We start from the raw sequence: 25540 nt of genomic DNA on the forward strand, positions 1-25540 counted from the left end.
CTTTCTTTTTCACAGAAAATGTCAGACTTTCATATCTCCCTGACTTGTCACCTTTGTTTAAAAGTAGTGCTCTACTGTGTTTTCCCCTTTCCCAGGTTAGATGACATTACATATTTCCTGATTTTATACATTTTTTTAATAGCAAACTGTATATTTATTTATCCAGTGCATGTGTTGAACTCAAGCTTACACTTAGTGTAGTAGAAAAGACAAATTCCATGCTCTAAGCGGGTTTATATTCTAGTGAGAGGAGATAGTTACTGGTTAAACAAAACTACAGGAGATAAATTTAAGTAGTGATAAATAATGAGTATGTAGAGTGGCTAGCTTGAGATTACCATTGATTATATACAATCAGAAAGGACATTTGTCAGAAGTAGAGCATTTAAAGTAAAACTAGAATTAGGAGGAAACAAACCTGCAAAATGTCAGGGGAAGAACTTTTCCGGTTGGGGTAAAGAGAAAACATGTGAAATTATCCCCAAATATTATATTTATCTTATGAATAAAGAAAAACCCTAACTTGTCAGTAGAAAGCAAGGATAATAGGTGATCAAATCAAGTAGAAGAGTATTTCCCAGATCATGTTAGATTTTGTATGCTGAATGGTATATGGAAGAACATTTTTATTTTACTGTAATTGAAATAGTAAGCCATTGGTTCATAAGTGCATGTATGTTGGAGAGGGGCTTATGTATTTAGTTGCATTCTCTTGAAAGATTACTCTGGCTTTTGTGTAAAACCAGAAAAGATGATGAAGAGGAGCAGGAGGAGTCAGATAGGAGGCCATTCTAGTTGTCTCAATAGCAGATGGTGGTAGTTGGTGGTAGTTAGGATGAGAAATACAATATGGTAAGAAGTGAACAGATACTGTATGTATTCTACAAATAGGATTGATAAGAATTGGTGATAATGAAGGAAGGATTAAAGAAAACATCCAAAGAGTCCTAGAAGAAGGCTGAATGGCAGTGCCACACACTAAGTTAATAAAAACTGACAGAAAATAAAGAAAGTTTGGTGTAAAAAATTAGAGTTCTGAATTGGATATCTTGATTTTGAGATGCCCATACAGGCCCAAAATGAGGTGACATGGATTCACTGAATACATGAGTGTAAAACTCAAACACCTTGAAATATATTTTTGATGACTCAACATTGTAGAAATAGTATTTACATTTATTTAATTCATTAGGAATATGTACATTTTTTAATTTAGATGACTTCATCTAGGGAGAGACTATTGTTAGAAGAGAAAGCCAAAACTTCAGCTTAGGACATTCTAAAACTAACATGCTGAGCAAAAGATGATGCAGAAATGGAGATTGATAAGAAATGTTGAAAAAAATAGAGCATGAGAGAAAAAAATAGAATGGGCAAACTTATGGAAAAATGTATTCCAGAAAGAGGGAGTGATCAGTTGTGTCAAATATGGATACAAAGTCATCTTGATGTGAATAAAAGATTGCCATTCAGAAATGTCAGGAGGAAGATCACATTGCTAAGAGCTATTTATAGACAAGTGGAGATTTAACTTGAATAACAATGATTTGAGACAGAATCTGAAGTGAAAACATGGAGACTGTGGAGAGAAGAAATACCTTATTAGTTCCACACTTAGAGGAAGCAAAGAAACTAGACGAAGGATAGAAAAAGAATGAGATTGAAAGAGGATTCCATAGAACATTATATTAAAGCATATTTTTATGATTAAGGAAAATATTATGTTTTAAGGGAAGACCTGAAGATGTCAGAGAGGTGGGTGAGGGGAGAATTGTAATCAGTGTTCAGCCTGAGTACTAGGAATGTGATAAGGGTTCATGCCCATCTGGGAAGCTTAGCTTTAGATAGAAGCATCAACATTTGCTTCATTATAATGCAGGAGAAGGCAAAGCAATTTGGGCTGAGATGTATGTAATATGATGGACAACTTGTTGGATAGTCAAGTCGTTTTTTCTTTTTTTCTATTTTCTTTATAAAAAATGAGATGATGTCATGAATTGTGAGTGATGGACTGAAAGAGGACTTTGGATATTTGAGAGGAACGTAGTGTGTGCAAAATAGTAGTTTTCTAAAATAAAGAAATTTACTAGGAAGGTATAGTAAGACTATTTTGGCATGTTGATAAATTCAAAGTGAAATCACTCAACAGAGTTGTGTGATCTTCTATAACCATATTCAGTTTTTCAGGTATACACATAAAGTAAGCAGTTAGATTTAAAAAGGATTCAACTTTTCAAGGAGAATTTATAGGGCAGGAGTGTGAAAGGTATTTCCAAGTGTGTGTTTATATTACTGAACCACAAAACTTATATAGATTAAGAATGGAGATAAAGACATGACTGGGATGACAGGGAGTAGGAAAGTTGCAAAGTCAACTGACTGTGTGTGGAGCTCTAGAGTGAATAATCTGGGAAGAGAACGGTGATCATTAGAATGTAAGATAATAGGATTCAACATTTCAGAGGTCTGGGTGTTGATAAGGTCAAGATAGTAGTCATGGAAGTGTGTAGCTCATATAAAATAGATGGAAAGTTCATTGGAAGTGAGGAGGCCAAGCTGAGAAGCTGTAATTTTACTTGGGTGAGTGGATTTGGGGCATCTGTGAGGTTAAAGGTAAGCTATATGGACAGGGAGGCCTGGCGTGCTGTGATTCATGGGGTCGCAAAGAGTCGGACACGACTGAGCGACTGAACTGAACTGATATAAGTAGGTAGTTTGAAATCAAGCTTTTTTGTGGCATGTTTAATTTACTCTCTTTCCTTTTCATTTGTCAACATTACTAAGCAGTAAGTTCTCAATGCTGTAAACACTTTACTCTTCAAAATCATCTTCCAAGGCCAGGAAAATAGTTTATGCAAAACAAGCAAAGAGCAAATAAAACATCCTCAATAATTAATAATAAACAAGAATGAATTGACAAACAAATGAGTGGATGGCAATCCTTAGCATTTTTGAGGTAAAAAGAGAAGGGGCAAGCACTTCAATGACTTATTTTGTGGATAAAATAACTGACATCCATAAGAAATATTACTTAGGATTACATGGCTTATTAGTCCATGAAATGAAGCTAGGTCCAGAAAACACCACTGTGTCTTCTAGGAGAAAACTCTTAAATACATGGATAGTACTTAAATTTCAGCATTCTCAAAAGTAGATCAATGGGTAAGAATAGACTTTGAATCATGATTTAAATATCATTGATGAGATAGAGTTCATGTGAAAAGGAAGAGCCAAGCACAACTTTATTCAAGGCTTTTGGAAATCAACAATTTCTGTATTTCTGCCTGCCCACTTGTTTATTTGAAAAACAAAATTTGCATTAGCTATCTTATATAATTTTGTGATTGCTCTAAGCAGCAGACTAGGGAATCTGAGAATTGAATCAAAGTGTTATTTTCACAATGGAATATGAAAATCCCTAGCTAAATGTATTTGCTGGTGGAAATGAGAAAGAAATTGGATACATCAATAAAACATGAGAACAGTGTAAAAGAGCTTATGGTGTCAAGACCTGGGGATTTCACCAGTGGAAGGAGCACAACAGCAGAAAGAGAGAGAGAAAGAGAGAGAGAGAGAGATGGAAATATTTATCATAAATTTGTATTTTCCTCCACCCTATGATGTTGGTTGCCTTTGTGATTTTGTTGATTAGTATCTGAGAACCTGCATCATAGCAAATTGTAACCTTTCAGATTCACAATTCCATTCCCAATTGTTACAGCAAGGTCTAGGCCTTAGCTCTTTCTTCAGTTGGAAAGATGTTTAAATCAACTTTACTTCTTTCCCTGTGCTCTTTAGCTTAAGGGTTCTAAGTGTACTCTCTACTCTACACTTTAAAGGACTAGCCAGCTATCATCATAAACTTGTTTAATTTTGTTTTGTTTTCTGAGTTTTCTTGTTTAGTAATAATTCAAATTGCTTTTGCTACCAGAAAAATGAAAAGATAAACTGAAGAGAGGCTGAGAACCAGAGCAAGTGAAGTGACTGACTCCTTTCTCCTTTCCTCTTTCTTTTCCTAATAGGTGAATTCTATCTGTTTCTGGTGAGTATTCTGGTGAGAGAGTGTGAGTGCACACTTGTGAATATATCCATGTGTATGTTAAAGAAGAGGAAGACAGTGGCATATAAATTTTGTAATTAGCTGTGAAGCAGGACTCAAACTGGCAAAAGAAAGCAACCTAGACAAAATTGTAAAGTTAAAGAGACTTCCAGAAAAACATCTACTTCTGCTTTATTGACTATGCCAAAGCCTTTGACTGTGTGGATCACAATAAACCATGGAAAATTCTGAAAGAGATGGGAATACCAGACCACCTGACCTGCCTCTTGAGAAACCTGTATACAGGTCAGGAAGCAACAGTTAGAACTGGACACGGAACAACAGACTGGTTCCAAATAGGAAAAGGAGTACATCAAGGCTGTATATTGTCACCCTGCTTATCTAACTTGTATGCAGAGTACATCATGAGAAACTGGCTGGAGGAAGCACAAGCTGGATTCAAGATTGCCAGGAGAAATATCAATAACCTCAGATATGCAGATGACACCACCCTTATGGCAGAAAGTGAAGAGGAGCTAAAAAGCCTCTTGATGAAAGTGAAAGAGGAGAGTGAAAAAGTTGGCTTAAATCTCAACATTCAGAAAACAAAGATCATAGCATCCAGTTCCATCAATTCATGGCAAATAGATAGGGAAACAGTGGAAAGAGTGGCTGATTTTATTTCTCTGGGCTCCAAAATCACTGAAGATGGTGATTGCATTCATAAAATTAAAAGACACTTACTCCTTGGAAGGAAAGTTATGACCAACCTAGACAACATATTGAAAAGCAGAGACATTACTTTGCAACAAAGTTCCGTCTAATCAAGGCTATGGTTTTTCCTGTGGTCATGTATGGATGTGAGAGTTGGACTATCAAGAAAACTGAACACCAAGGAATTGGTGCTTTTGAACTGTGGTCTTGGAGAAGGCTTTTGAGAGTCCCTTGGACTGCAAGGAGATCCAACCAGTCCATCCTAACAGAAATCATTTCTGAATATTCATTGGAAAGACTGATGCTGAAGCTGAAACTCCAATACTTTAGCCACCTGATGCAAAGAGCTGACTCATTTGAAAAGACCCTGATGCTGGGAAAGATTGAGGGTAGGAAGAGAAGGGGACGACAGAGGATGAGATGATTCGATGGTGTCAACCAATTCAATGGACATGGGTTTGGGTGAACTCCGGGAGTTGGTGATGGACAGCGAGGCCTGGCATGTTGCGATTCATGGGGTCGCAAAGGGTCAGACGCGACTGAGCAACCAAACTGAACTGAACTCAAGAAGTGTTATTTGTGAAAATAATAATTTATAATAGAAAAAAAATACAGCTGTTAGCATCAGACATTTAGGGGGTAAATTCTGGATCAACTAAATTTTACTCCCTTAAGTTTCCTTCACTATAAAATGGGTACATGATGCCTACCTTACCTGTGTATCTGGCCCAGTAAATGCTAAATAAATGTTGATTGCTCTCGTCCATTCTCTGCACCTGGAAAACTCCTATCATGGAATCAAGTGTTATAAAAAAGCTGATTCTATTGAGGTATCTGTCAATCATCAATCATGGTGCTGAATGAAATAAAAGAGTACATAATACTAAATCTATATTTAAAATATTTAAAATTTTGCTGAGAAAGTAAAATGCTTATAGAAATAATAATTGTAATCATTACAAACAATGAATGCTCCAAAAATTTAATTAGCGTTTCAAACACTGCATCTGAAATGGTAAGATTAGTATTTATATTAATGAATACAAGATTGAGGAAAATAGAGGTTAAAATTATACATACACGTTCTTAGAGTTGAGGCGATCATAGTGATTATTTAGTTTAACACTCCCATTTTAAAATGAGAGATTAAGATATATCATGTCATATGTCCAAGTTAAGTGTTAAGTATCAGAGCAATTGAACAAAGCAAGTACAGAAGGAGGATCTATAGATATAATATCACTAAATTACATGCAGTGCAAGAGTGTATATTCCAAGTGGGCTTATTTCTTTAGTATATACATATATCCCTTTGGTTCAAGTAAAATTACTTTTAAACCTAGTATATTTCATTGTCACAAACATTAAAGTCATTTAAATAAGCAAGAGGCAATATGCTTTGGGTGTTGTATGAGGGAGGGAGAAAGACTCATCTTTAAAACTACCTAAATGAGATATATTAACTGCTGTCTTCTACTTTGGTTGAGATATTCTATAGATTCAAAGGTTCAAAGACACCATTAGTAGTTTCAAAATATTCTTCTAAATTGATGATTGCTTTATACTACAGGGGTCACAGTTTTTTATATCAAAGTTTGGTGTTATGTGATTTCAATTAAACAAAACCTCTTTGGAAAAGGGTGAAAAATAAAAATATTAGTTCTACAAAATAAGTATCCTAGCTATTAAGATTAATTGGAAGCCAATTTTTGTATTTTTATGATTAGCAAAAGTTAATGCTACTGCTAAGTCACTTCAGTTGTGTCCGACTCTGTGTGACCACATAGATGGCAGCCCACCAGGCTTCCCCTGTCCCTGGGATTCTCCAGGCAACAACACTGGAATGGGTTGTAATTTCCTTCTCCAATGCATGAAAGTGAAACGTGAAAGTGGAGTCGCTCAGTCATATCGGACTCTTAGCGACCCCATGGAATGCAGCCTACTAGGCTCCTCCGTCAATGGGATTTTCCAGGCAAGAATACTGGAGTGGGGTGCCATTGCCTTCTCCAAGCAAAAGCTAATATTTTGTGTTAAAAGAAATAAATAAGATAAGCCTTCTAAAATTAGCAATTCTGGTCACTAGTAGGTGCTGTTATGTGAAATACAGAAATCTATGAAAAAACATTTTGTGTAACTCATTTAACTCATTTTCTCCTAGTGAATTCTATTAATACATTTGTAAGTTCTTCCTCTTTTTATCCTTCTGGACCCCAGGCCATATCTTCACACTCTGACAAAATGGAGCTCAATAAAACATTTACAGGAAAAATAAGAAGCTGTAATATCCTTAGTCATTAAAAATATGTCAGCTCCCTATTAACTATATATGTGTGTATATATATATATATATATACACATATAATTTCATCTTTATTTATGACCAAATACAATTGAAAAAAAATCAGATGTTATCCAAAAACAGGCTTTAGGGTTCTATTCAAGCATCTCTGATGGGTTGAATAACTTTGAGTCTCATCAAATATACAACCTTCTTTCTGAAGCCCTCCTGTGATGTTTAAGCATAATTTAGTACTTAATATATAGTATCTTATTATCACTTGTTGTTGAATCACTCAAGAATATTCTGTTTCTTTAATTGGATTTTAAGCTTCTTAATAAAAGAGCTTATATTTTATTGTTCTTTTTTATATGAATTTATTTATTTTAATTGGAGGTTAATTACTTTACAGTATGGTATTGGTTTTGCCATACATCAACATGAATCCGCCACATGTATGCACGTGTTCCCCATCCTGAAACCCCCTCCCTCCTCCCTCCCCGTACCATCCCTCTGGGTTGTCCCAGTGCATCAGCCCCAAGCATCCAGTATCATGCATCAAACCTGGACTGGCCATTCATTTCATATATGATATTATACATGTTTCAATGCTATTCTCCCAAATCATCCCACCCTCTCCCTCTCCCACAGAGTCCAAAAGACTGTTCTATACATCAGTGTCTCTTTTGCTGTCTTGCATACAGGGTTATTGTTACCATCTTTCTACATTCCATATATATGCGTTAGTAGACTGTACTGGTGTTTTTCTTTCTGACTTACTTCACTCTATAATAGGCTCCAATTTCATCCACCTCATTAGAACCGATTCAAATGTATTCTTTTTAATGGCTGAGTAATATTCCATTGTGTACCACAGCTTTCTTATCCATTCATCTGCTGATGGACATCTAGGTTGTTTCCATGTCCTGGCTATTATAAACAGTGCTGCAATGAACATTGGTGTACATGTGTCTCTTTCTGGTTTCCTCTATGTGTATGCCCAGCAGTGGGATTGCTGGGTCATAAGGCAGTTCTATTTCCAGCATTTTAAAGAATAGCCTGACCTGCCTCTTGAGAAATCTGTATGCAGGTCAGGAAGCAACAGTTAGAACTGGACATAGAACAACAGACTGGCTCCAAATAGGAAAAGGAGTACGTCAAGGCTGTATATTGTCACCCTGATTATTTAACTTATCTGCAGAGTACATCATGAGAAATGCTGGACTGGAAGAAACACAAGCTGGAATCAAGCTCACTGGGAGAAATATTAATAACCTCACATATGCAGATGACACCATCCTTATGGCAGAAAGTGAAGAGGAACTCAAAAGCCTCTTGATGAAAGTGATAGAGGAGAGTGAAAAAGTTGGCTTAAGGCTCAACATTCAGAAAACGAAGATCATGGCATCCAGTCCCATCACTTCATGGGAAGTAGGTGGGGAAATAGTGGAAACAGTGTCAGACTTTGTTTTGGGGGGCTCCAAAATTACTGCATATGGTGACTGCAGCCGTGAAATTAAATGACGCTTACTCCTCGGAAGAAAATTTATGACCAACCTAGATTGCATATTAAAAAGCAGAGACATTACTTTGCAGGCTAGGTCCATCTAGTCAAGGCTAAGGTTTTTCCTGTGGTCATGTATGGATGTGAGAGTTGGACTGTGAAGAAGGCTGAGCACCAAAGAATTGATGCTTTTGAACTGTGGTGTTGGAGAGGACTCTTGAGAGTCCCTTGGACTGCAAGGAGATCCAACCAGTCCATTCTGAAGGAGATCAGCCCTGGGATTTCTTCGGAAGGAATGATGCTAAAGCTGAAACTCTAGTACTTTGGCCACCTCCTGCAAAGAGCTGACTCATTGGAAAAGACTTTGATGCTGGGAGTGATTGGGGGCAGGAGGAGAAGGGGACAACAGAGGATGAGATGGCCTCATGGCATCACTGAGTCGATGGACATGAGTCTGAGTGAACTCTGGGAGTTGGTGATGGACAGGGAGGCCTGGCGTGCTGTGCTTCATGGGGTCACAAAGAGTCGGACATGACTGAGCGACTGAACTGAACTGAAGGAATATCCACACTGTTTTCCATAGTGGCTATGCTAGTTTGCATTCCCACTAACAGTGTAAGAGTGTTCCCTTTTTTCCACACCCTCTCCAGCATTTATTCCTTGTAGACTTTTGGATCACAGCCATTCTGACTGGCGTGAAATGGTACCTTATTGTGGTTTTGATTTGCATTTCTCTGATAATGAGTGATGTTGAGCATTTTTTCATGTGTTTTTTTAGCCATCTGTATGTCTTCTTTGGAGAAATGTCTGTTTTGACCTTTGGTCCATTTTTTGATAGGGTCTTTTATTTTTCTGAAATTGAGCTGCAGGAGTTTCTTGTATATTTTTGAGATTAGTTGTTTGTCAGTTGCTTCATTTGCTATTATTTTTTCCCATTCTGAAGGTTGTCTTTTCACCTTGCTTATGGTTTCCTTTGTTGTGCAGAAAACCCTGAAGACTCTACCAGAAAATTACTAGAGCTAATCAATGAATATAGTAAAGTTCCAGGATATAAAATCAACACACAGAAATCCCTTGCATTCCTGTACACTAATAATGAGAAAATAGAAAGAGAAATTAAGGAAACAATTCCATTCACCATTGCATCGAAAAGAATAAAATACTTTGCAATATATCTACATAAAGAAACTAAAGACCTATATATAGAAAAGTATAAAACACTGGTGAAAGAAATCAAAGAGGACACTAATAGATGGGGAAATATACCATGTTCATGGATTGAAAGAATCAATATAGTGAAAATGAGTATATTATGCAAAGCGAGGCCGAGAGGAGCTACCCCATGTCCGAGGTCAGGGGCAGCGGCCTAGAGTGCCGGGCTGTGATGGCGCAGGGATGGCCGAGAGGAGCTACCCTGCGTCCGAGGTCAGGGGTGGCAGCTGGGAAGAGCTAACCCACGTCTGAGGTCAGGGGCGGCGGCCAGGAGGAGACACCCTGCGTCCGAGGTCGGGGCAGCAGCCGAGAGGAGCTACCTCATGTCTGAGGTCAGTGGCAGCAAAGGGGGAGACACCCCATGTCCGAGGTCAGGGAAGTGGCCAGGAGGAACTACCTTGCGTCCGAGGCCAGTGGCGGCCGGGAGGAGACACCCAGCGTCCGAGATCAGGGGCTGCCAGGAGAAGCCACCTAGTGCTTGAGGCCAGGGGCGGTGACCTTGAGGAGCCACCCCGAGCCCGAGGCCAGGGAAGGTGGCTGGGAGAAGCCACCCGAGGAGTGGTGGCTGTGCAGGCACAGGAGGGCCTAGAGGAGCTATCCCACATTGAAGGTCAGGAACGGTGGCGGTAAAGAGATACCCCTCGTCCAAGGTAAGGAACAGTGGCTGTGCTTTGCTGGAGCAGCCGTGAAGAGATAACCCATGCCAAGGTAAGAGAAACCCAAGTAAGACGGTAAGTGTTGCAAGAGGGCATCAGAGGGCAGACACACTGAAACCATACTTACAGAAAATGAGTCAATCTAATCACACTAGGACCACAGCCTTGTCTAACTCAATGAAAGCAAGCCATGCCTGCGGGGCAAAACAAGATGGGTGGGTCATGGTGGATAGACCTGACAGAATGTGGTCCACTGGAGAAGGGAATGGCAAGACACTTCAGTATTCTTGCCTTGAGAAGCCCATGAACAGTATGAAAAGGCAAAATGATAGGATACCAAAAGAGGAACTCCCCACATCATTAGGTGCCAAATATGCTACTGGAGATCAGTGGAGAAATAAGTCCAGAAAGAATGAAGGGATGGAGCCAAAGCAAAAACAATACCCAGTTGTGGATGTGACAGGTGATAGAAGCAAGATCTGATGCAGTAAAGAGCAATATTGCATAGGAACCTGGAATGTCAGGTCCATGAATCAAGGCAAATTGGAAGTGGTCAAACAAGAGATGAAAAGGGTGAACGTCGACATTCTAGGAATCAGCAAACTAAAATGGACTGGAATGGGTGAATTTAACTCAGATAACCATTGCATCTACCACTGTGGGCAGAAATTCCTCAGAAGAAATGGAGTAGCCATCGTGATCAACAAACGAGTCCAAAATGCAGTACTTGGATTCAGTCTCAAAAATGACAGAATGATCTCTGTTCGTCTTCAAGGCAAACCATTCCTGAATAAACTGAAGCTGAACAGTTTAATGAAGATATACAAGATCTTTTAGAAATAACACCCAAAAAAGATGTCCTTTTCATTATAGGGGACTGGAATGCAAAGGTAGGAAGTCAAGAAACAGCTGGAGTAACAGGCAAATTTGGCCTTGGAATGGGGAATGAAGCAGGGCAAAGACTAATAGAGCTTTGCCAAGAAAATGCACTGGTCATAGCAAACACCCTCTTCCAACAACACAAGAGAAGACTCTACACATGGACATCACCAGATGGTCAGCACCGAAATCAGATTGATTATATTCTTTGCAGCCAAAGATGGAGAAGTTCTATACAGTCAACAAAAACAAGACCAGGAGCTGACTGTGGTTCAGACCATGAACTCCTTAATGCCAAATTCAGACTTAAATTGAAGAAAGTAGGGGAAACCGCTAGACCATTCAGGTATGACCTAAATCAAATCCCTTATGATTATACAGTGGAAGTGAGAAATAGATTTAAGGGACTAGATCTGAGAGATAGAGTGCCTGATGAACTATGGAATGAGGTTCATGACATTGTACAGGAGACAGGCATCAAGACCATCCCCATGGAAAAGAAATGCGAAAAAGCAAAATGGCTGTCTGGGGAGGACTTACAAATAGCTGTGAAAAGAAGAGAGGCAAAAAGCAAAGGAAAAAGGAAGGATATAAGCATCTGAATGCAGAGTTCCAAAGAATAGCAAGAAGAGATAAGAAAGCCTTCTTCAGTGATCAATGCAAAGAAATAGAGGAGAACAACAGAATGGGAAAGACTAGAGATCTCTTCAAGAAAATTAGAGATACCAAGGGAACATTTCATGCAAAGATGGGCTTGATAAAGGACAGAAATGGTCTGGACCTAACAGAAGCAGAAGATATTAAGAAGAGATGGCAAGAATGCATGGAAGAACTGTACAAAAAGATCTTCACAACCCAGATAATCATGATGATGTGATCACTAATCTAGAGCCAGACATCCTGGAATGTGAAGTCAAGTGGGCCTTAGAAAGCATCACTACGAACAAAGCTAGTGGAGGTGATGGAATTCCAGTTGAGCTGTTTCAAATCCTGAAAGATGATGCTGTGAAAGCGCTGCACTCAATATGCCAGCAAGTTTGGAAAACTCAGCAGTGGCCACAGGACTGGAAAAGGTCAGTTTTCATTTCAATTCCAAAGAAAGGCAATGGCAAAGAATGCTCAACTACCACACAATTGGACTCATCTCACATGCTAGTAAAGTAATGCTCAAAATTCTCCAAGCCAGGCTTCAGCAATATGTGAAACGTGAACTCCCTGATGTTCAAGCTGGTTTTCGAAAAGGCAGAGGAACCAGAGATCAAATTGCCAACATCTGCTGGATCATGGAAAAAGCAAGAGAGTTCCAGAAAAACATCTCTTTCTACTTTATTGACTATGCCAAAGCCTTTGACTGTGTGGATCACAATACACTGTGGAAAAATCTCAAAGAGATGGGAATACCGGACCACCTAACCTGCCTCTTGAGAAATCTGTATGCAGGTCAGGAAGCAACAGTTAGAACTGGACATGGAACAACAGACTGGTTCCAAATAGGAAAAGGAGTACGTCAAGGCTGTATATTGTCACCCTGCCGATTTAACTTCTATGCAGAGTACATCATGAGAAAGGCTGGACTGGAAGAAACACAAGCTGGAATCAAGATTGCCGGGAGAAATATCAGTAACCTCAGATATGCAGATGACACCACCCTTATGGCAGAAAGTGAAGAGGAACTCAAAAGCCTCTTGCTGAAAGTGAAAGAGGAGAGTGAAAATGTTGGCTTAAAGCTCAACATTCAGAAAACGAAGATCATGGCATCTGGTCCCAGCACTTCATGGGAAATAGATAGGGAAACAATGGAAACAGTGTCAGAATTTATTTTTGGGAGCTCCAAAATCACTCCAGATGGTGACTGCAGCCATGAAATTAAAAGACACTTACTCCTTGGAAGAAAAGTTATGACCAACCTAGATAGTATATTCTAAAGCAGAGACATTACTTTGCTGACTAAGGTCCGTCTAGTCAAGTCTAAGGTTTTTCCTGTCGTCATGTATGGATGTGAGATTTGGATTGTGAAGAAGGCTGAGTGCTGAAGAATTGATGCTTTTGAACTGTGGTGTTGGAGAAGACTCTTGAGAGTCCTTTGGACTGCAAGGAGATCCAACCAATCCATTCTGAAGGAGATCAACCCTGGGATTTCTTTGGAAGGAATGATGCTAAAGCTGACCCTCCAGTACTTTGGACACCTCATGCCAAATGTTGACTCATTGGAAAAGACTCTGATACTGGGAGGGATTGGGGGCTGGAGGAGAAGGGGATGACCCAGGATGAGATGCCTGGATGGCATCACGGACTCGATGGTCGTTAGTCTGAGTGAACTTCGGGAGATAGTGATGGACAGGGAGGCCTGGCGTGCTGCAATTTATGAGGTCACAAAGAGTCGGACACGACTGAGCAACTGAACTGAACTGAACTGAATGCAAAGCAATCTATAGATTCAATGGATTCCCTATCAAGCTACCAACGGTATTTTTCAGAGAACTAGAACACATAATTTCACAATTTGTATGGAAATACAAAAAAAGCTCAAATAGCCATATCAATCTTGAGAAAAAAGAATGAAACTGAAGGAATCAACTTGCCTGACCTCAGGCTCTACTACAAAGCCACAGTCATCAAGAAAGTATGGTACTGGCACAAAGACAGAAATATAGATCAATGGAACAAGATAGAAAGCCTAGAGATAAATCCACGCATCTATGGACACCTCATCTTTGACAAAGGAGGCAAAATTATTCAATGGATTAAAGACAATCTCTTTAACAAGTGGTGCTGGGAAAACTGGTCAACCACTTGTAAAAGAATGAAACTAGAACACTTTCTAACACCATACACAAAAATAAAGTCAAAATGGATGAAAGATCTAAACGTAAGACCAGAAACTATAAAACTCCTAGAGGGGAACATAGGCAAAACACTCTCCATCATAAATCACAGCAGGATCCTCTATGACCCACCTCCCAGAATATTGGAAATAAAAGCAAAAATGAACAAATGGGACCTAATTAAACTTAAAAGCTTCTGCACAACAAAGGAAACTATTATTTTTATTACATGTCGTTCATAGTAACTAAGTCAGACTTTCAAGATATGGTAGGAGCCTGAGAAGATCCTGTATCTCTGAATTGAATAACATAGTCTTGTTTACACTTTTTTATAATTCACAAGAAACAGTTAACTGATGCTTTAGAGAATGGAGAATCTATAATGAAATGTGGGCTTCTGTGGTGACTCAGACAATGAAGAATCTGTCTGCAAGGCAGGGGACATTGGTTCGATCCCTGGGTTGGGAAGACTCCCTGAAGAAGGAAATGTCTGCCCACTTTAGGACTCTTGCCTGTAGAATTTCATGGACAGAGGAGCCTTGTGGGGCTGTAGTCTAGAGGTGACAAGAATTAGACACGACTAAGTGACTAACATTTTCATTTCACTTCACAAATGAATTATATCATCTTCTTTTACAGATGGCTTGTATTAGGTGAAGGCATTTGATTAAAATTCGCCAGTGCACTCCTTCCCTAGCTCACCGACTCCTGTGAGTTTATGTCTTTCTATCTGTGTAGTTCTTGATATTTATTCTGAATGAATTATATGATCCCACATTTAAGAGATCATTATTACTGTAGTTCATGGTCTGTCCAAATAGGCATAAATATAATTGTTGCTGTCTATTTCCTTCTTGATTAAATCAAAGTTATACCAGAAACGAGAACAATTCACAATACAAGTTTTACATCTCTTCTAGGTGGTTCATAACAAAATCCTTACTGAATCTTCTGATTGCAGTCAGAAAATGTACAGAGCATCTTTATGGAATAGAAACCTTACACTATTCTGGTCTTAGAGCTACAGAAGATTTTAGAGCACTTAATTTTAGAGAAGAAAAAGGAGCAGCCCAGAAATGGAAAATAACTTGACTGAGAGCACACAGTCAATTATTCAAAATTACCATGACTATAATAGCATTTGAAGAGATTTATTTGGGTACTCTGGAGCACTGTTTAGACTAGGGATGATTTTGACTACCAAAGGATATTTGGCAATGTCTGGAGACAATTTTCATTTTCACAATTTGGGCAGCAATTTTACTGACAACTAGTGGATAAAAGACAAAAATATTCATAAACATCTTACAACACATAGGACAATTCCCACAATACATAAATATGTTGCCCAGAATATCAACAGTGCAGAGATTAAAATTTCTACAACTGAAAAAAAAAAGTAGCAAAGCAAAAATTCTTTTTGATTTATATGATATCTCTCTGACACTCTCTCAAACTAACTTCTGTGTTTTCTTATTCTGTATCTATGGTCAGGTTCATTTCTGTCAATTTCTTTTGTCCTACAGTTCATTCTCACAGTCTTTAAATGGGGAATGGTGGTAAGGAAGGATGGATTTACTGTCCGGAAGAACAAAGTTGAACTTCATGCCTATATCTATATTCTATTACTTAAAGGAGTTTCAAATAACCCACAAATTCTGTTCGGAACTCTGTTTTCCCTTAGAAACCATAGACTTATAAACCAACTAAATTCTGGAAACACAGAATATTAGGGAATTTTCTATTAAAATAAAACACTATAAACACCAATAAAATCAGTCTTATATGGGAATATCAAAATGCCTTCCTCAGGTTTCATTTTTACCTGTACAATTTTCTGAACCTGTATATAGATATATATATTTGGAGTCCATAGCATTTCATTGTTTTGTTTGTTGTGGATACTATTTGTCCCTAAGTAATAATTCTGGGATCTTAGCAGAATTAATATCTGACAGTTCATAAAACAAAATCATGGTCCTAGACAGTTAAATATAGGGATCCAAATTAAATGTATCTATTTTTTTCCCCTCTGTATGATATTGGTGTTGCTACGTCCTGGAACTGTGTTTGCATTTGTAGCAATATGTGAAGATTCAAGATAAAGATTAAAATTCTGTATTTTAAGTGTCATGCTAAGGTTGAGCCTCATCACTCCCAAGTTCTGTTCTTTGTCTTTTTATTTTTTCTCCCTACTCCTTTTAGATGCATTAATGTTCTGAGATTTTAGACATAGGAAATGAAGATTTAAAGGTACGTGAAAGAGGCATAAGTAGGTCAGAATGTTGTGAAGTTGGATGAAGTGTGAAATAAATTGCCTTTGTTGAGGAAGAAATCACAGGCAGAGCAGTCATATTTCTCTTCCCTTACTATATTTTGTATTTTCTCTAAAAGGTCTTTCTCTCCTTTTCTTCCATTTCCAATTTTCTTCTCTTAAATATCCTCAACTTCTAGAACTGTAATGTAAAGTAGGCACTCAATGAGACTTGTTTGATTGGCTGGTTACTTCTTCCTTTTTCACCTCCATCTAAACATTAGGTTACTTAGCAATGAAAGAACATCTGCATGTACATAAGGTGATCCTGGACAACTTTCAGACATTGTAATTGGATTATCTCTCCAAATTCTTGCTGTCATCAGTAAACACGAAGCAGGTAGACCAGAATCCAAATTCACATGTCTATCCTGGAAGTCAGCAGTCAGGGCTAATCCCAGGAAGAATCAGAGGAAATGGAAATGAGAAAAATTTGACTTTGAACTTTATATTTACTCATACCATCACTCAGATAAGGTTCTAAAGCCTGACTTCTTTAATGACTTGATTTTTTTTTTTTTTTTTTTTGGTAATTCAATCTCCAGTCACCCTGGATAAAATTTTCTTTTTCTTTTTTCTTAAATAGGGTTTTCAACATTTAATCCTTCCAACTTTAGATATAGTGGCTGATTTAATTCAAAAATTGTCATTAGGTGTTTCAAAAATCCTTATTTTAAAAGAGGTACTGTAATAAGAAAAATAACTAAATAATTTAAAAAAAGATGGAATAAGATGGATGTGGTAAGCAAAAATACTATTTGTTCTAAGGGCATATATTTCAATTAGTTGAATTGAAAACTTCAGTGATGAGATATTATGAATACGTAGATAGGAAATTCAAATATAATTTTCTTCATGTTTCCAGTTCTTTATAGTACATTACATCAGTTAATGACAATCTATATAATTTGTGTAATGACATAAATTGCCACAAACCCTCACTCAGTGAAGTGCTGTCAAAGTCATCAATCAGAAGGCAGTGAACATTGGGAAGTACGGTCTTTCAGCCTTAGGGAGAAAGAGGAATGGGTCATGGTGGCAATCATTCAGTGAGTAACTGTGCAGGGTTGAGAAGAAAAATGAATGGAATGGCAGGAGGAAAGCATGACTTAGCCAGACCTTGATGAGCTAATCCTCCACATCAAATGGAATCATGCTTCATGGCTACATGTTGTTTTGCTCAACTTCTAAAATTACTTTCCCTGACTTATGATTACTTCTCTACAGGAGTCTAAGGACAATGTTGAGAGTAAATCTTAAATCCTTTCACCTACTTTCCAACACAGGCTACTTCTTTTAAACTAATATATATATATATATATATATATATATATGCTTTAGCTTGCCACAGTGTTATGGATGTTAGCTGAAGACATGAGAGTTCTGGGTCAGAAACAAAAGACTATGTTACTTAGGGCAAGAGCAGTTGTCAGATTTCCTTGCACCAGTTCCCTAAGACTCAGTTCCCACTGCATGACACAGAGAGCCAGATGACACAAAGATATGCAGCTGAATTACATTACAGAAGAGTCAATTACATTATGGTGAATCTAAATATTTTAAAATGGGCAATAAATATGCCTACATCTCCTTCTAGAGGAGCAAACCTGCCCTTGGCTCTGGAGGGAGACACAATCTCTATTTTCCAAGGCTATTGACTCTATTAACATTCTTATTAAGATAATTGAAAGTAAAGATAATCAGTGTCTCTGCTTGCAAGAAATGAAAAACACAGACATCCATGATAAATGTTTTCCAACACTTTTTAAGTGGATAAATGCTCTGAAGAATCCCACGACTTTGACTCCCCTTGGGATGTGTAAGCTCTCTTACTCCTGGAGGAAAACTTCCCACTTCCACCACTCCCATTCTTGGAACTAATGAACTTGAGCTACCTAGACAGTGGAAATGAAACAAAACATTAACTTTGGTCTTTAAGCATTGGCAGAGGGTCTAAAGTAATAATCCTTGGCATTTATACCTTTACCTTTTATTATCTAAGCACTTTGTGAAATTATCTAGTTAGTTAATCTTCCTAACACCTTTGTGAGTGAGGTTAAATGATGCAGTTTCTAAAATAGATATATACAAATTATAACTTGATAGGTCTAGTGTTATAAGTCTGGACTATAATTGTTCTTGGTGCTTGATGGGATTACAGCCATTTTATGGGCCACTGGCTGTAGTTTCTTCTACATGTCATCTGTTTTTATGGTCTAGCATCTGAAGAAACAATCCAAAATGGCTCAATGAAACCGCTGTCCCTTCTAAGTAAGCCTATATTATAGCACACAATTTTTAAAAATATTTGAGGATTTTTCCCTACTATAGCTCATCTCAATTTTAACTCTATTCCTAATTCTGGAGGTAATTACTTGGACAATAAATTATAGAATTTTAAAATTAGATAAGTTGAAAGATCATGTAAGTTTCCTTTCTTCTATGAGTAAATTTTTCAGAACTGGGAATTTTTTTTTAAATAAAGCATAGATTAAACTTTTTAGTCAATCAAGTAATAATTTGTTTAACTTTTTGTCAATGTAACAATATTTTCAAGAGAAGTAATGACACAGTTTAGTCTTTTGACGGTGAACTGAAATTTTCATAAGACCTGTCTATAATTAGGCCTGATAAATAGTGTTGTTGATTATATCATATAATGCTTTTATGCTTTCTCTCTTCTTTTAACCTCTTTTAAAAATAAAATCATGTAACAAACCCATGTTAACTAGTCATATTCAAATGATTGAATCTACACATAAGTTTTTTATGATCCTTCATGTCAATGATCACAATTGCTTTAGGTAGATTTTTAAAAATTTTATATCAATTTCTTTATATTTGTAGTCTCTTTCACTCTTCTATATCCAGGTAAACAGTGATGATGTGATCAGCTTTATCACCTAAATATAAATGACTTTGATAAAGAGAAAATGTGTCCTTAGAATTAAAAGTTCAGCCTTTTTTTGACATGTGTGTCATGACAATCCAAGAGTTGCCCTTGCTATAGATAATTAGGGAAAACTGTCAAGCTTGCAGCTTAATCTTGTGTACATCTGCTCAAAGTCAGCTCTGAAAACTGTGGAATCTAGGAAGACAATCTTTTGTAATTAGCCAAGGCCACTATAATCCATAACAACATGTGATCAAATTGATTTCTAGTCCATCAAATGGTATCTGTCAACAACAACCTTCCCAATCATCTTGGAGCTGTGAATACCTCATGTAAACCTCTAGATCATTTAAAGTTTCCTTTGCTTTGTAAATATAAAATCATTTTCACTTTTTGACAGACTGTCTGTTCAAGCGGGACAGTTGGTTAGAGGGAAAGTAGGAAAAAGATGGACTGTCAATAGCATTCACAAGCATAAACATTAGAGAGGCAGAAATACACAAAACATCTCCTGTAAGATAAGTGCTATGACTAAGTATCCAACAATATGTGTAACTTTGTATATGAAGGCTGATAATTATAACATGTCCATATTGAATCTGTTGCATAAGAGACTTTGCTCATATGGTATGCATTGCTGAACGGTACACCTATGCCTGTCTTGCTACTTGGAAGCACTACTTTCATGTCCTTATTTCACATCTATTATTCTTTCCAAGCTCTAGTCTCTAGACAGTCTCAAATATAATCCCTAAATCTTTCTTAAACTCAAGTTTTAGGAATGGATTGGATTATGCCACTTTCTTGTCTCTCTCTTGTCTGCCAGGTGCATTCTGATTCTTTTCCCAGACTGGTTGTCCTAGGCACTTCATGTTCTAAACTCAGTGACTTTCCCCTCTTACTTTCTTGATGGTCACATATAGTGCCTCTCATATATAAAATTAAATGACCTTCATTTGCCTCAAAATGCCAAACTCAGATCTGCTTAAAATCTCCCCCACTTCCTCTGGATCCTAATTTGATATGCTTTTAAATACCTTTATACTGGAGAAATAAATGGCAACCTACTCCAGTACCCTTGCCTGAAAACTCCCATGGACAGAGCAGCCTGGTAGGCTACAGTCCCTGTGGATCCAAAGAATCAGACATGACTGAGCAACTTCCAACAGAGGAGCTTGGTGGGCTACAGTCCACGGGGTTGCAAAGAGTTGGACACGACTGAGCGATTCACTTCATTTCACTTCACTTCACTTCACTTTAATTACCTTTCAGTGTGTATAGTTTAATGAAATAGTTGAACACTTTGCTTCACTTTTTTGTCCCTCAACCAGGCTCTCTGACAACTAAGAATGTGCCTCATTCTTTCTTGCAACTTTCCTTTCTTATCCTATGTGCTAAGGCATTTTTCTGCCATCTTTTTCACTTTCTCTTTTCAAAGATCTCTTTGCAAGACTGTGACCTTAGTGAAGCATAACTCTGCAAGAATTCTAACTTCAGTTTTCTGTCCTTCTTTCCACATTTCCCCATGCCTCCTAATGCCTTCTCTAAGTTGATGACTCTTATTTTGTGTCGCCAGCAGCTTGAACTTTTGTCCCATATGTTCTATTGCCTAAAGGCATCTCGACATTAAAAAAATAATAATAAAGACTCACATTTGTGCAAATCTCACCATATTCAAAAGTAAATTAATCTTCTTCTTTCAATTGGATTACTTTTTCAAATTACTTTATTCCAATAAGGCAATTATCTTTGCTGGTCTCCTATCCTTGCTTTATTTCCAATTTATCACAAGTTGTTTCATTTCTTCTCTTAAATTTTGCTGGATAAATGTCATGGCTCATCTTTCTTTTTAATTTCCATCACCCTAGTAAAGGTTTTCATCATGCCCTTCCCCAAATTAAGACATATTAGATTTATTAATGAAATATGATTCATACACCACAAAATTTACCATCTTAAGGTGTTAAAGCGTATGTTTTTTAGTGTATTCACAAAGTCCTGCAACCATCGTTATTTTCTAATTCTAGAAAACTTCATTACCTCCAAAAGAAACCCTGTTCTGGTTAGTAAGCAGCCAATCTCATTTCCATACAGGTTGCCAGAAAAAAAAAAAAAAAGTTTCACCAGAAAATTGTCTGCTATAAGTAGTAGCATACATATTACTAGAAGAAAACTATTTTGGAGCTTTAAATCACATTTCAATAAAATGAGTTTATTGAAACTTTCCAAAGAAAAATCCATACTGAATCATTTAGAACCTAGTTAGAACATATAGAATGATGGTCTCAAGGTTTTCTGAGTTTGACATTAGAAAATCTTTAGGTATCACCTGGTTTGTTGTAAGTGTTGTGAAAGTGTGGAAGTGTTAGTCACTCAGCGGAGTCTGATTCCTTGCTTGGGACACCATGGATTGTAGCCCGCCAGGCTCCTCTGTCCATGGGATTCCCTAGGCAAGAATACTGGAGTGAGTTGCCATCCCCTTCTCCAGTGGATCTTCCTGACCCAGGGATGAAGCTCAAGTCTCATGCATTGTAGGTAGATTCTTTACCATCTGAGCGACTGGTAAAGCCCGGTTCATTGTAAAGTTACAGCAGATACCAAAAACACTTAGTGATTAAAATTTAGACTATATTTTTTTTATGTGGTTCTTTTCATTTCTGAAACTTTGTAATCTTGTTCATTTGGATTTGGAATTTTGGGGACTTCATACTCCAGGATGGGGCAATTATAAAGGTTCTAACATTCACAAATTCTCCTCCAATTTCCAAACCAGTGTGAATATGCTAGGTTAGTACCTAGAGCTTATTGCCCTACCTCCACTACTCAACCAAGGCTCTAATAGTTTATGTTAACACTTTTCAGGAATCCAACTAATTTGTTTAATCACCACTTTATAATTATCAGCATCTTCCTCTCTATTCTCAGTAGACTTGAATTTTCAGTGTATATTTTACCTCTTTGAGCTTTTGTTATGACTATTTTCCATATTTTTTTCCAGACTATAAGTGTAGGATTTCTGCTGATACTCACTCCATCTTTTTTTTTTAATTAATTTTAATTGAAGGATAATTACTTTACAATATTGTAGTGATTTTTGCTATACATTGACATGAATCAGTCATGGGTGCACATGCCCCCACATCATGAAACCCCCTCCCACGTCCCTCCCTATCCCATTCCTTTGGGTTGCCCCAGAGCACTGGCTTACAATGCCCTGCTTCATTCATGGAACTTGCACTGATCATTAATTTTACATATGGTAATGTACCTGTTTCAATGCTATTCTCTCAAATCATCCATCTTTAAGATCCTCTAAATCAAAGCTTAGAACACTTAGTTTGCCAATTCTTTTATTTCCTTGTCTGAGGTCTTTGGTACCACAGACAAATCACTATTAGCAAATATAATCTGAAAGTGTAGGGAACTAAACGGGCAAAAGTTATCAGTAGAAACATGGCCCAATTTCCCTGCCTTCTGAGGGAAGATTCAATGGTATGATCAACAGTTTTTCAGAAGGTCTCTAAAGGTATTTAACATCAGTTAACTTGTACTTTAATGTACATTTTTAATATTATTTCCATTCTTACTATTATCCTCCCCTTTCTTTTTTGTGGTTCCTGGGGTCACCTCCTAATTAAATTATCTGTTCATAATTCCTTGTCATAAAATCAACTTTTGAGGGGTTTCAGTTTAAGATAGTTGTAAAATAGTATATGCTCAATAAATTATTGTTGAGTAAACCAGCAAAACATCATAAGTGACTCAGAAATCATAAATGTCAAAGATCCATGTGAGAATAATGGAAGTATTATTGTCATATTGTGATATAGATAACATTTTTCTTCACTTCTATGTTCTGATTTCTGCTCCCTCTCTTTAGACCCTCAGTACTGTTTTTTACCCAACTGTTCTCTTGAGCCAAGTTCCCTTCTCCTTTAAATTCCCTTTCCTCAAAAATTTCTTATAGTACAACTCCAGGATTAGCCCATCTGTACATTCATGTACAGATCCAAGCGATAACAAGTTATCTCTTCACAGTGATTTGCCGTTTAATAGGGATCTGTGAGAGATTTGTTGCTATGATCAAACCATGAATTATATACAAACATAAATTCTAATTGGAGAAATTTCAGGTACTGTGGTAGGTTAGTAGAACAAGTAGTTTTCAGAAAGGAGGAGATATTTTATATTACTTGCTAACTGTGCTGGATTTGACTTCAGAAAACATTGTCTATTCTAAAATTCTATTCTAACCCATTTAACAATTTCCTTTCCACTATGACCAGTTCTTCTCTTTGTTTCCTCTGCTGCCTCTAGGTGTTAAGTGTGGAGTAAGACTGACTAAGGTGCAAGGTGGTAGAAAGCAACAGGAGAGAGTGTTTACACATTTTACATTCTCTTCCACATTTGATGAGATAGGAACCCATCTCCCCACCCAATAAGTGGGCTCTATAGCTTTTTTACACCAGATACAGAAATTGTGGCATTTTTACTGTTGAGAGTTTTTGGATGCTTATGCTATCACCATTGTTATTTGCCAATTCAGTTTACCTTCAAATTTCACAATGATCTTAATATGACAATACTTTGATGAGAATTTACTTTAAAAATATCTTCACATCTATTTTGTCTTTAAAGTCATTGAGTTTTTCCCCATATAGTAGCAAGGAGAATATTATGTCTTCTATTTTATATTTATAATAAAGATAAATATAATTAATTTATTTGTTATCCCTACCTATAAATTCAGATTATTTGGTTTCCGAAATACCTCACAGGTGACTTAGTCCTCTGGATCAGAGTGGAACTTACAGGTCTTTGGCCTAGTTTCAGCAGTTGCCACATCATATCACACCCAATACTCTCAATGACATCATTAATCAATACATTGCTCTTGTCAACATCTGGACTAGAGTTTTTCAACATGATGATTCATGCCTTCCTACTACTTGGCATTATCATAAATCACAACTCTTGAGATATAATAACTCAAGACATTAGGAAGACAATCTATTGGATATTTATTCAACTCAAACTAGCTTAATTTTATCTATAAGATATTTCTTTAGAGCATCATTTTAATATCCTCTTTCAGAAGATAGTCTAATACAATTTTCAATTTTGTGTTTTATTGTTGAGAAATTTTTACCTTTACTATTTTTCCTAGAGAGTTGCCATTATTTATGATTTATTAGTGCTTATCAGTTTTAAGAATTCCTAAGAAACTTGACACAGAATCCTGGGATCTAATTTTCTGACTTGGGCAATTGAACACCTTAAGAAAGCCAGAAGAGTTAAGAGAATTAGCATCTCTAAATAGAGGCTATGTGTCAAATACCTGCTAAAAATTTTATACTACTTGTTTTACTTTTGTAATATCTAGAATATTTTATGTTTCCTGGGCAAAGAAGCTGCAGACCTGACTTCCAGCAATTAGCGCAAAGCTACAATGGAAGTTAGGATTCTCACTCATGGCTGTTGGACTGACCCAAACCTACACCTTAACACTGAAGCAGTTATCTTCTCACCTCTGGAGTTGACTTCTCTCTCCCCAGGGTCTTTAACTTTTTTTTTTTTTTTCCTTTTATACATATGAGATCAGAAACATCAGAAATTTTACTTCTTCTTAAATGTTAATATACCATCATTCGACTCAAAAATTGAACCAATCACTTTCTTGTACATGTGATAGGGGCAGGAAAAAAATATATGTATATATATATATATATATATATATGTGATTAATATATATATCTTCTTTGTGTCTTTTTTTTTTTTAATTTTACTTTTTTTCTTTTCATTAGTGTTTTTCTGAAATCATGGTTTATTTGGCCTTCCAGGCACAACCTATGAATATATTTTTGGTTTCTTTATTCAACATGTTATAGCATGTATCAACAGTATTGCTTTTACTGCTGCATATTATTTCATTCTACTGAATATATGATATTTGTTTGTCCACTAACTATTATTAGACATTTGTGTTGTGTACAGTTTTATTTTTTTTTCTTGACTGATTTTTTTATAGGATAATTGTTTTACAGAATTTTGTTGTTTTCTGTCAAACATCAACATGAATCAACCATAGGCATACATATCTCTCCTCCCTTTTGAACCTCCATCCCATCTCCATTTCCATCCCACCTATCTAGGTTGATACAGAGCCCCTGTTTGAGTTTCCTGAGCCATACAGCAAATTCCTGTTGGCTATCTATTTTATATATGG

The 25540-nt window shown here is 37.0% G+C and overlaps 1 pseudogene; it reads right to left on the reverse strand.

Annotated features, from left to right (window-relative positions):
- The window catches only part of LOC101114074 (actin-related protein 6-like), a 92118-nt pseudogene extending 67878 nt beyond the window's left edge, over positions 1–24240 (reverse strand).
- Positions 24241–25540: the final 1300 nt, after the last annotated feature.

This window comes from Ovis aries, chromosome 23, assembly GCF_016772045.2.
Source record: "Ovis aries strain OAR_USU_Benz2616 breed Rambouillet chromosome 23, ARS-UI_Ramb_v3.0, whole genome shotgun sequence".
NCBI lineage: Eukaryota > Metazoa > Chordata > Mammalia > Artiodactyla > Bovidae > Ovis > Ovis aries.